Consider the following 11,993-nt stretch of genomic DNA (forward strand, 5'->3'; position numbering starts at 1 on the left):
TGGCCCTCAGGCCCCAGCCTGAGCTGTGGTAAAGGAGGATGACATCAAATTCTAACCAGTATCAAGTGCATTTGGTATAAGGTACTTTTCTGCAAGTTAACCAAAGACATTTAAGGCTGGTTAGTCACAAATAGCTAAGATCTGTAGCAGTTTCAATGGATGCACAGGACCAAGATCCAAATCTAGTTACCAGGGCGGAGGATTACGAGAAATTGAAAAACACCACATGACAAGACACTGTGGTATGTAGAGTCTGGTTTATACTAGAACTAATATCTCAGAAATGCAGTATTGTTGACATATTTGAGCAAGCTTTGATAAAGTCCTAAACTTAGGAAAGAGGTTGTAGAGTTGCACAGACACCCAATGCATTCAGTACAAGGTACATAATGTCACACCGAGTGATAGTAACTGGGGCAAAGTGCCTTCAGTCTCAGTGGCCTGTGAATACACCCTAATATTCAGCAACTCTTGGAAGTATCTGCACAGGTAATGCAATCAGGATGACAGGCTGAAGAGCCTCAAGCAACTATTTAACCATTTGTGGTGAAAGAGAATCCAAAGATAAATAAGCAAGCTTTGGAAATCCTCTTTTTAAGTCAAGATCTTTAACAGCAAGTATGAGAAAAAACTTTTGTACATGCTGCACCACAATTAAAAATGCACAGTCAATCCTCCAGTAATTTGAAATTCACCTGCTCAGCAGAAATAATATATACAGATATCTGATCTGCAAGTGAAAACTAACTTACCCTACCCCACCTAAGGAAGTCATTGCTGAATATGGCAAACTACACAGTAGATCCATCTCCAAGCTAGTCCATGGGTAGGGGGGGAACACACTGAAGTGGCACAACACTTACTGAATGAGAAAGTAAGTTGTAATGAATTAATCCTTTTCCCAAACTTAAGATCTCACACAAGTTGTACATGAACTGTGTATTCTGAGTGCATTCATAGGTTTTATACACCAGAAGTATCACCTTGACCTGAACTACCCTACCTCTAGGTCTTTAAACAGTGCTTTACCCTCCACAGTAAAACGTGGAAGACTCTTTTTGGTTATCTTTCTTGTGTAATTGGATCAGGTACAGCTAACAAGATAAAGCTTAAGAAGAGAAAATATGAACAAGGACCATGAGCTAACCCAGACTCCTAAGAAGCAGTTTAAAGAACTAGTATAAAAAAAAAAACCCCTTTTTATACTAGATCCAGCTGGAAGTTACAGTTCAGAAGAAGCCAAGCCTTCTCCAAAGGGACTCAGTTATCAGGAGAAAAGCATGAGTGAAGGAGTAACGCATTTGTTTCAGATTTTGAAAACTATAAAACCATACTAATCTAGGCAGATCCATTACGAATGTGATTTCAGCATGCAGAACTTTATAATCTGTGACACCAGAAACAGAAAGCCAATGGTGTTTGAAGAGAAGCTGCTTGAACACATTAACAGAGTGACAAGCATTAGAACAAAGTAAATGTGGACTCTATACTCATCAGCATTTCCATACAGATACAATAAAACACAAGCTTGTCTGATGTTATCTGTACACTTACACTAACAAATAAAGATTTCAGTTGGCTAACTTACTGTAACAGCAAAACCTGGTATTTTCTACGCTATTTTAGTTTTCTGGGATGGTAAGGTACAAAATCTGTTGCAAGTTTTTAGAAATTTTCTGCTATGCAATGTAATTGGGGAATAGTATTTGAAAAATAAAAACATTGTTTCACCCTTGACCTTACAGTTTAGGTCATGGATATTTAACATATATCCTTCTTGTTATAGGTTAAAAATACCATAAGGAAACACTAGTGGCATTTAGCTCTGCCTTCTCTTTATCACTAGGTAGCAAATGCAGCATATAGAATGAAAAAGCAGGTAATAAAATTCTTAAATATCACAAAAATCAAGTTTTCAAACTTGAGTTTCCCCACAGGTCAAAGAGACTGAAGTTAAACTCTCCATTGTTATTTAATTCAGACCAAAGTAAATGAACTTTGCCCTTGAATAAGGCAAAACAAAGATCATGCCCATTTCCCACATTCTAGCTCAGTGCCTCTTGCAAGGAGCACTTAACAGAGACCTTTCAGCCAAAAAAAGCTCTGAACTGCTCCTGTGCTTAAACTAAGACAGAATTCTGCCTGTCTCCAGTTAGGTTTGCGATTTCTGCTTTCCAGGTTGAAAAGCATTCTTTCCCAAAATAATATGATTCTATTAACAGAACTATAATACCGTTCTGTTTCATCCTTAGCTTGTACATATGTGAGGGAACAGACAGGGAAACATGAATTTTATAGTTTCTGAAGCTGCACGTTACAAGCCAAGCAGGCTGGCTGGAGATAATACATCATCTGCTGCCAAAACACAGACCCTTGCCACCTGGATTAAGAGACCACTCCAGCAGTAGAAACAGGATCCATTGCCAGGATCACACCACAGTCAGAGTCATCATTAGCTATGAATGTCCCCTACATTTGTTACCAGAATTTTATTCAGATAATACTTTATCATATACATCAGAATTTCCCTAATTTAGCTCGTCTGGACACAACATGTAGCCTCAGGAGCTGCTTCTAATTCTGCACACAGGATATTTTTGGCTGGTTAAGCAGCATGTATACAGCACTTGAAACTTCCATGTTGACAACAAATACTAAGTACTTCTGGAGAGCTCTAGGTATAAATACATAGTATTGTCTACTGCAGCCTTCCTTTCAGGTAGCTCCATCAGAGTTTTGTTGGTTTTTTTTTTAATACAGAATTTAAATTCTTTTTAGAACACCAAGTATGGCAGAAAATCTTTCAAAGAATCCTAATGGTCTATGAAAGAAGTTTGCTTCGTGGTTTGGTTTTGTGTTTTTTTTTCTTTTTTAACATAACAGCTAACAGCTTTGTTACAAGTTAATGGATTGTTACGCAGGCTAAAGCATTACAAAGTCCATAAAGGCTTGAAAACATATTGGACTCATACAGCAAAAATAATTCCTTTTATTTATAACTGCATTTTATGACATTACAGTAAAATACTCTAGTACAGCCTGCCTTGCTACTCCATTCAATAGATACCAAAAGGAAGGATCAAAGACAACCTCTAGCTCAGAAATCCTGAGGCACAAGCTGCTAGAAGCTGAGCACGATCTATTTTCTCACCTTTTTACTTTTCTATTTACAGACAGGTTTCCAATAACGATCTAAAATACTGAACTAGACAAACCTTGATCTAGACAAGTATAGTAGTTCTTAACTAAGATTGTTTAAGGGACACCACCAAATGTAGAAACTCAAAATAATACTTCATTATTTTTCGCTTCTTCAGTGGTGCTTCTATAATAACAAGGTAAGCAAATATGTACGTGACTCCTAATTTTTTGTGTGTGTGTGTTTTTTAGTCTGCTCACTGTTGGCTTCATAATATCCTGTAATAAAGTGCCACTTATATCGGAAAATGTCACTCAAGAAAGCAAACACTTCAGAGAGCTCCTAATTCCCTAGGGGAAGCAGACACAGGAACTGAAAATTAAGTTATCTACAATTTCTGCGGGGTAACCCCCTCCCCTCCTCCAACCAACCTAGAAGGATCTGGTCCTAGGAAACATTGAAAAATAGCAGGTAACACTAAGCACTAGTAGCCAAGGTGAACCACATCACTGAGTTCCCATCCACTGCCAATTATATTCCATTTACAAGAACAGAGAGATCCACAATCAGTGTCCAGTTTAAAGAAGTGGTCCGTGTTCTTACTCATTTCAACCCTACCTCTGTAAAAACGGGAACAGAGAAGGTGGCTAAATGAATACATTCAGAATATACTGAGATTTAAGTATCATCACAGGCTTTTCTTTTCACTACTTTGTATTTCTTAGATTCTCAGGATTGTAAAATAAACTAAACTTACCTGAAAGGAGAAGGGAGGACCAAAGCCTTTTCTGACTTATACCCCTTGGAAATACTGTCAAGTTCATTTAAGTATTTAATTTGTAAGCACTGTACAAACAAAGAAAGGAACTGAAAAGGGTTATGAATAAGCTGACAGGAATTCTTCAGCTACAGAATACATCAGTGGTTTAAACTTCCCTGTCCTGCTTCCCTATGGAGTGCCCAGCTCTACCCTGACCCTATATTCAGAACCAGAACCACAAATTCAGAAGCCAGAACCTGCCAACAAACCTTGCCTTTCCGCCAAACCCGTTGTGCACGGTAATACAACCTTTAGCAATCTACAAGGTGTTTTCATTGCATTTCTTACAGCTGTATTTGAAATGTAGAAATTAATTAGCCTACAATAAGAACTGCTACAGTCTGCGATGGACAGCTTTTATTGTACAAAGGACAGACTGTAGTGTTCCACAAGAGAAACGTTTTTTAAATTGCACTATTTGGTAGGTTTTTGTTAGCCTAATGCCCCACCTGCTGGCTGATGACTAAATTGCATTGTGACAGTTACCAAAGAAGCCAGATGCCTATTATTCTGTCACCAGTAGGTAGCTATATGCTGTCATGGCAACTGGTACAATTCTATGTAGAAGATGGACTGCACAGCTGGGTCCACCACAGTGTGAAGATTAACATGCAGAAATAGAACCTACATGGTTATAAAACAGACGTTAGTCAAAGATTTTTAATACCGATCCAGACTGAGCACACTGAAAATATTACAAAGCATAGTGAGAATAAGAAATACTACAAAAATCGTGAACTCATGTATCTTTATAACAATTCTTACACCTTCAGCTGCACCCAGCTCAGTCACCGTACTGGGCTATGGCATATTCAGGTAGATCAAAATGTCTAGAAGAGACTGAAATAAAGGCTTATAATATCAAAATATTTCAGTCTCATTTTTGAGAACACTGTTTGAAGGAACAGTTTTAAAGGTTAGCTTATTTTAAAGAATGAGTACAGTCTACTGCTCACTCTGTAACCAAGCCTCATGTGGTCAAGCTCTGCTTGCAGTTAGAGCTGCCCTGGGTTTAGGACCTACTTAATAATTTGAAAAAGCACAAATAAGGGAACTTTCAGAAGCAGATGTGCCTGCCTGTCATGTCCATCCCCCAAGCTCAGGGAAATAGTCAGTACGCTTGCTCAGCTATGCTGAGATATGAAACCTTTCTGCAGTGTCCCTGAATTTACACAGGAACCTAGAAAATGTTCTTTCCCTGGACATACAAGGATTTGCCAAGGTGCCAATCAAGGATTATCTTTTATTTCAATCTGCTGACTCCTCAGCTTGAGCCTCCTGAATCTCTTGCAGATAGACCTACATGGAATCAACTGCCTAAAAAGACTGTTACTGAAAGCTGAACAAATCACAATCAGGTTACATGGGGCAGGAGAAGTAAAAAAATCCATATTCAGGCTTCCTTCACCACAGCAGGTATGTTCACTACTGTCCCGTGTTAGAAAGCTGCTTCAGTGTGAACTGTCACACAGCATCTTCTAGTAGCCCAGCACTCTTCAGCGCTGCACACCTTATGAAGTCCCCAGAAACCACAGCCAAACGAAGTTAATCAGCCCAGACTTCACAATTTATTAGCAGGCAACACAGCACTAAAACACCATTTCTGAAACTCCACCACTATTGATCCTTTTTTATCTTACTGTGAAAAATCTGTTTTTAAAACCTGTTAACAGAATTGCACTTTTAATGAATGAAACTACCACAGACCACCTCGTCCAACAAGTATTTCTGCATCTGGCTGTCTCCTAAGTCAGGAAATATCTGCTGCAACAGTGAGATAAACACAACTGACAAGTTAAGTTTTGTGAAAGTATTGTATAATGTTCACATAGGAAGACCACACAGACTTGTTTCCCTGTGGAAAAAAAAAAACAGATAAAGTCTAGCATTTACAGGAAGTATCTTATTAATAAGAGATCTGTTGTTGCAACATTTTTCCTTAGAAGAGATGCAGTAAATACGTTGCTTAACTACATATAAAGACCTCTGTTCTAGTGAAAGTAGAATCAGGTGCACTAAGTAAGCAACATCAATCAGCATTCCTGATGTTTAGTGCTGTATTGGTAACTTTTATGTGCACAAGTGAAACATCTGACAAAAAGGAAAATACCTACTTATTTTTCCTTTTTAACTTTTTTTTTACTCTGGTATTTTAAGCAAATCAAATCTACATGTTTGCCCAAAATAAAGGTAATTAACAGCCTTAACTTAAGGGGTAGTAAGGGAAATCTTATTCACAACATAAGGTTTTGCCTATATGCTACATATACATACCTTGACCAATGATGTTCTCAACTTAATTGCTGTTTGACATCTCTTAACTACAGTATGATCTTTTTATGTCAGGGCACTGAACGTCAGAGCCCTCTAATGGCTACAGTGAAAACATCACCTGCAGCTGACTTGAAACCTACCTGCAAGTCACAAAGCAGCTGTGCAGTGCAATGAGCCATTGTCCTACCAATCCTGATAAGCCTGAAGAGGGTTTTCTCCCAGTAATTAAAGATACAACCTTCAGAGATCTCCACCCTAGTAGCTGTGTAAGAGAAAAGAAGGTAATTTAAGGGTATGTCATAAAGCTTTGCAAGGAAAAAAGCAGAAAGGCCAAAGCCCAACTAAACTTAGCCTGGCTACTGCCATAAAAGACAATTTATAGGAACACTTTAAATACAGTACCAACAGAAGGAGGGCTAAGGAGAATCTCCATCCTTCTTTAGATGTGGGGGAAACAAAGGATGAGCAAAAGGCTGAGGTACTTCATATCTTCTTTGCCTCATTCTTTAACGGTAAGACCAGTTGTTCTCTGGGTACCCAGCCCTGTGAGCTGGAAGACAGGGACGAGGAGCAGAATGAAGCCCCTATAATGCAAGGGGAAATGGTTAACGATGTGCTACACCACTCAGACACACACAAGTCTCTGGGGCCAGGTGGGATCCACATAAGGGTAGTGAGGGAGCTGGCAGAGGTGCCCACTAAGCCACTCTCCATTATTTACCAGCAGTCCTGGCTAACCAGGGAGGTCCCAGTTTACTGCAGGTTAGCAGATGTGATGCCCATCTACAAGAAGGACCGGACAGAGGATCCAGGGAACTTGTAAGTTTGACCTCAGTGCTGGGGATTATGGAACAGATCACCTTCAGAACCATCAGACAGCACATACGGGTGGGCTATGAGGCCCACTCAGCATGGGTTTATGAAAGGCAAGTCCTGCTTGACTAACCTGATCTCCTGTGACAAGATGACCAGCTTAGGGGATGAGAGAAAGGCTGTGGGTGTTGTTTACCTGGACTTCAGTAAAGCCTTTGACGCGGTCTCCCAAAGCATTCTTCTGGAGAAATTGTCTGCTCATGGCTTGGATGGGTGTACCCTTCACCAGGTAAAAAACTGTCTGGATGGCCAGGCCTAAAGAGTTGTGGTGAATGGAGTTAAATCCAGTTTGGGGCCAGTGACAAGTGGTGCTCCACAAGGCTCAGTATCGGGGCCAGTTCTGCTTAGTTATCTTTATTAAACAATGTGGACAACGGGATCAAGTGCACTCTCAGTAAGTTCACAGACAACACCAAGTTGGGTGAGAGTATTTCTGCTTGAGGGTAGGAAGGCTCTGCAGAGGGATGTGGACAGGCTGGATCAGTGGGCCCAGGCCAATTGTATGATGTTCACCAAAGCAGAGTACTGGGTCCTGCACCTGGGGCACAGCTGGAGAGCTGCCTGGCAGAAAAGGACCCAAGGGTGTTGGTCAACAGCCAGCTGAATATGAGCCAGCAGTGTGCCAAGGTGACCAACAGCATCCTGGCTTGTATCAGGAACAGTGTGGCCAGCAGGAACAGGGAAGTGATCGTCCCCATGTACTTACTCAGCATTGGTGGACTTGAATATGAGTGTTCAGTTTTCAGCTTCTCAGTACAACACAGACATTGAGGTGCTGGAGCATGTCCAGAGAAGGGCAAAGCTGGTGAAAGGTCTAGAGCACAAGTCTTAGGAGGAGCAGCTGAGGGAAATGGGATTGTTTAGTCTGGAGAAAAGGAGGCTGAAGGGAGACCTTATCACTCTCTACAACTTCCTGAGAGGTTGTAGTGAGGGGGAATGTTGGTCTCTTCTCCAAGGTAAGAGACAGGATCAGAGGAAACAGCCTCAAGTTGCACCAGAGGAGGTTTATATCAGGTACTAGGAAAAATATCTTCACTGAAAGGGTTGTCAGGCATTGGAACAGGCTGCCCAGGGAGGTGGGTCGAGTCACAATCCCTGGACATACTGGAAAGACACATAGGTGTGGCACTTCGGGACATGGTTTAGTGGTGAACTTGGCTGTATTAAGGTTACAGTCAGACTTGACCTTAAAGGTCCTTTCCAACCTACATGACTTTAGTATACAGCCTCTGACAAATGCAAACTCTATTATCTGCCTTAATGTTCTCCTAAAAGCAGGAGGTGGAAATATATGGCCATCGTAAATACAAGCATGTTCCTAGAAGATTAATCCAGCATTCACATGTAGAATCTCCTTTGCATGTTTTAAAAAAAGGCGTCTTAACTTGCTTATGATGCACAGGAGTCATACATTTTGTTTTAATCATTTAACTGCTTTCTACATTCAGTTTAAAGCCAGCTTATGGCTGCACAGCTCAGCTATGTGACTCTATGAACTGCTACAGGCCAAAACGTTTTTTTTAAGGAAATTATTCTCCCCCTCTACTCTGCTCCCAACCTGCAGTATTGCATCAAGCTCCAGAGCCCCCAGCATAAGAAGGACATGGACCTGCTGGAACATGTCCAGGAGGGCCACAAAAAAGGATCAGAGGGCTGGAGCACCTCTCCTATGAGGACAGGCTGAGAGAGTTGGGGCTGTTCAGCCTGGAGAGGGCTCCAGGGAGACATCATTGCAGCCTTCCAATGCCTGAAGGGGGCTTATAAGAAAGATGGGGACAAACTTTTTAGTAGGACCTACTGTGATAGGACAAGGAGTAATGGTTTTCTACTAAAAGAATGCAGGATTTAGAGAAGACATAAGGAAGAAATTTTTTGCAATGAGGGTGGTGGAACACTGGAACAGGTTGCCCAAAGAGGTGGTAGATGCCCCATCCCTGGAAATATTCAAGGCCAGGTTGGATGGGGCTCTGAGCAACCTGATCTGGTTGGAGATGTCCCTGCTCCTTGCAGGGGGGTTGCTCTAGGTGACCTTTAGAGGTCCCTTCCAACACAAACTATTCCGTGATTTTACAGTTCTAAGCACCATTTTTTCCCCAGGCAAACAAGCGAACGACCTCTATTAACTAGTGGTTCTAGTCACAGTTGTTTCTAGGAAAACTTTACAGAGCGTTTAGCTTAAGAATTATTTGAACGTTCATAGTGTACTAAAACTAGCAAAAAAAATAAAGGAGAAAAACATTTAGTTAAGTTTGTTCTAGCCAAAAAAGGCACTATTCAGCAACATATTATTCCTCTCAGTTTAGGGGATAAGGCCAGACTCCATCTTAAAAGAAATCAACCTCCTTGATAGTTCAGACAATACATTTAAATTTGAACACCTGACTTATAGAAGTACCAACAGGAACAGGTTAACAGCTAGAGGCTTAGCAGGCAGAATTACAAACACACACCCAAGAAGAGTAGAGGCATGTTGTAGACTCATAGGTCTTTTAAGCACCACCTTTAATATTTCACTGTATCAGAAATACACTGACTGACTGCAGCTTGCATCTTTACTGGACTACATATTTAGAAGTTTTGAGTTTGTCATTATGCTGCTAGTCCTAAAATAGTTACTGTATGGATAAAGACACTTCCTTGTTTTCAGCTCTGACATTGTATTTTACAGTAACATTAAACACAATACCTGTCCTCCTCATTACTATGCATACCAGAGCCTCCCAACCCTAAGCTAAAAGAACCAACAACCCTTTTTCATGTTTGTCGTGAGCACCAAGTACACAGAAGTTCAAACTTCTGAGAAAAAAAAACCCCTTTGAATTTATTCACAGTAGCTAAAGACAGAACAGTCACTGGGGCAATACAAAGGCTCTTGTAAACTCAGCTGGTGCCTTCCTTATTTAAAAAAAAGTTAGTGAAAGTTGTGTCATTCCCCAACCCCCTCCCAGCTCTTCACAAAAGCTCAAAGAGAAGTTCACCTCAAACTTTAGAGTAGGAATGAACAATTAAGTAAGAATCCATCTAGCCTGTAAAACTACTTAAGTTTTTTGAGATGCATGTTTTATCTGAAGAAGTCCTGATACTTACTCTTTATATAGTCTGGATTTTTTTTTTTTAACTTTCTCAGCAATATTGAAAGTGGCAGGCATTAAAGCTTTTAAATTACACAGCATCTATCCTAAAATACTGGTCTACCAAGCCATTCCTGCAAGGAATATAGACTGTATACCTGTTAGAGGACTTAAAATCTGTTCCATTAAGGCATGCAAAAGAAAACTCTGGAATACAATTAAGGGAATATCCTTTTGTTTCTTCACAGCACTTAAGGATCAGAGCACCTTCATGGAAGAAAATTTAGCATCTTGGTTTAGCACATGAATACCTAGAAGGAAAAAAATATTTCCATTTTGACAAGAAACTAGTATCTGTGCCAGACAATCATTCTAATGGAGATCCAATACTACCATCTGGCCGGCTGTCTCATTCCAAGAAAAACTCTGTCAGGTGGCAAAGATTGTAAAAACAGTACAAAAATGAAAAGGCTTCAGCACCAAGCAGCTCACTGGGACACATCAGGTAAGAATCATAAAACAAGCAAATATCATAGCTCTGTTAATACCAAGTTAAATGCAAATACTGTATTTTTCTCTTCTCTAAATAATAGTTTATTTTGACAAAAAGCTGTCTTACTATTTAAAAGGAGACTGGCGTGCTTTTGAGTTCCACACAGAATGTATATACCCTGTGCAAGCACAGGAAGATCCACAAGAACTCACTTTGCCTACTAGTTCACCATTAACACGGTCAACTTGATTTGATAATACAAGAGGTAATAATTTCCAAGAAGCTCCAATTGTGCACCTATTTTGGAAATGCCTTCAGCTACAGCCATATTAAACAGATGTTTCAACTTTCTGAATGCAACACAAAAAGATTTACCTACTGTTTTTGTGTTATGCTTATAGGGTACTTCAGAAGAACATTAAAAATGCACGTTCTTAGTTATAACTCGTTACTTTTACTGGCATATGCCACAAAATGTACAATTCCCAGATGGGAATAAAAACCCCCAGTTTCCTACGGGTAAGAAATAGCTAACAAAATCAGCACAACATGATCTAATGGAAGAAAAAATAAATGGCACTCATAAGGCCTTGGCTATGCATTTTCACTGTGATAAGCCTTCTCAGCATGCTTGTAAGAACACTTCATATCTAGTACCACCATTTCAAACACACTGAACAATCAATTCACTCACCAGATGGTCCTATGGGTAACACTTGGTCAAATAAACATAAAATATGCACTCTATGTAGATATCTTCTGTTTTATCTCTTCTTTTGGTGTTGAGACTCCTCAAGGAAAAGTACACATAGGCACTTTGTTTTCTTATAGCTACAGCATAAAGCCTCAAATACATCCCAGGGCAATCAAGCCAACTAGAACATTAAGCCAAAATGAAATCTGCATTTGCAAAGAAACAGTTACCTTTATCAATAAACTGACACCACAGCTTTAAGAGCGTGACTAGACTGTTTATGTACTTGAAGTTGCAAAGTAAAGGATCTCGATATGCAAAAAAACTTCAGACTTATTCCTTTTTTAAAAAAAATATTAAGTTTAACTGTGTAAGATTAAAAAAAGCTTACAAAGAAGCTCGTAACACAGGTGAAGTATAATCAAGCTACTACCTTTAAAAGAGTAGTCTGAGGAAAAGTATGGCAAATTGATACTACGGGAACACTCGACACACTATATTTAGTGACATGGACTGTCTAAGCAAAGAGATTATCAACTTTGCTTTTTTTAGGTCAATTTATGCTATCAGAACATTGCTACAATTCTGCATAAAGCAGCCCCAAAATCTATAATAATATATATTTCCTT

This window comes from Chlamydotis macqueenii, chromosome 2 (assembly GCF_036417535.1).
Source record: "Chlamydotis macqueenii isolate bChlMac1 chromosome 2, bChlMac1.mat, whole genome shotgun sequence".
Taxonomy (NCBI): domain Eukaryota; kingdom Metazoa; phylum Chordata; class Aves; order Otidiformes; family Otididae; genus Chlamydotis; species Chlamydotis macqueenii.